Here is a 1,898-nt window from a genome sequence, read left to right as displayed (position 1 = left end):
TCTGTGCATAAATCTGTGTGCATGTGCTGCCTGTGCCTCCCTCAGTGGCAAGAGCCCCCTGTACACCTGGACAAGCTGCCCATGACTGTGACCATCCCATGTCCCACCTTGGCCTTGGGAATCCATTCACCCTGGCTGCCCCCTTCCCCTTCAGACTTACCTGCTGGGTAGTATCTGTGTGTGTGTGTGTGTGTGTGTGTGTGTGTGTAGAAGTATTTTTTTAAGTTTAAGTTTTACTCAGCCCCCACAAATATTTTCTCCCTCTGGCTAGGTAGGCACTCTACAAAACATGGATGCATCAGTTACCTTTTTAAAGGATTCCTTTTAAAAGGAATTATTCTACCCTCAGTAGCACCTTTATAACTTACTTCCAATACAGAGATCCAGGAATCAATTTAGAAAGGAGCTTTGTTATGTGGGGACAATCTGGTTGTCTGGGGGAAATAATTACCAGAAAAACCATGACTTACCAGATGTTCTAAAGATGGCATAAATATGGGTTTAACTTGACCTCTGCTAGTGATTTACATAAACATTTTAATATCACAGGTTCAAACTATTGTTACATCAACCATATCCTGAAACTTGTTGAGGACAGAAGATGGGGACCAAAACAGATATGGTCACTTATGTAGGTGGACCTCTGTTCACTCAGGACTTTGGAAATGATCTGAAATGGAATTCAGTTGGCTACTAGTATGATATGTGAAAGACCTACTATGATTTGTTGTCTTTTTCTGCGTGGGTAGAGCCTTTATAAGTCATCCTTAGGTGAACATTACAGCATGTTGCATTTATCCAGGCTAGTAGTGATATCACCATAGATCCATGGTGCTGAGAATACAATGAAGAGGAACTGCAGTTGTGACTGTCAAAAAGTGAAGAAAGTTGTATGCAGCCGCTCATGCTGTTTTGTGTATCCAGGAGTGCTGATTAACCTAGCAGTATCCCAAGACTGCATACTTCTTTTACTACTGGGAAGACTTTCAACTCAGCTGCTGAACCTAGCAATTTTCTCTGAAAGGAACTACAAGATTACTCCATAGAAAAGATCATCTAAATTTCTACATTGTACATAACCATATATCTGACTAGGGCTCCTTGAGGCACTGAAGAAATACTAATCATCATGTGTCATCTTTGTCTCATGTTATTCTGGTCAAGTAAATATTAGTCAAGCATCCTCACTGTCTGCTAGCAGAGACTATGTATGATCTTTACTTTACTTTAAAGGAGGAAAGTTGCTAAAGTTGATTGTAGTCATAACTGCCCTGTACATAGCTAATCAAAACCAACTGCAGTGGGTTTTTTATGGGTTTGATCCAGATTTGTTTTTCATCATATGCATATAACAATTACCTCAACTAGTACTGTGCTCCGCCAAAGAAAACTACACTTCCATTGCCTGGGATTAGCTTGAGCATATGTAAATAGACTTCCCCCTTGCAAATTCTTTATTTGGTTATATCCAGAAAGTAAACAACTTATACTTTTTTCAGGGCAGATGCAGGAGGGTGCAGTGGTGTGGCTGCACCCACTTTCAGTCAATCATGTTGAGGAAACAGCAGCAGGGACTTTTTTTAAGTCCCCAAATCAAATAAGAATCCTCCCTCCCTTCTCTTCCATGATCAGTGACATGTTGCTTCCCTTCCCCACTGCCTACTGCTACCACTGTCACTGGCTGTCCTGGCAGCAGGGGCAGAGGGTGGAGCTCCAGAGCCATTCCTGCCAACTCCAGCGGGCTCCACATGGAGCTGGCTCAGCCAGGGACAGTGGAAGCAACAGATGCAACTTTTCTCCCTGCCTGGTCCCCACAGTGTTTCCTGCCATCCTGGGAGCAGGCATGGGGGGGGAAGGAATTCACCCACCTGTCTCTAGCTGAGCCTGGCTTCATGTGT

Source organism: Alligator sinensis, unplaced genomic scaffold (genome assembly GCF_000455745.1).
Source record: "Alligator sinensis unplaced genomic scaffold, ASM45574v1 scaffold473_1, whole genome shotgun sequence".
Lineage (NCBI taxonomy): Eukaryota > Metazoa > Chordata > Crocodylia > Alligatoridae > Alligator > Alligator sinensis.
This window is presented reverse-complemented; position numbering follows the sequence as displayed.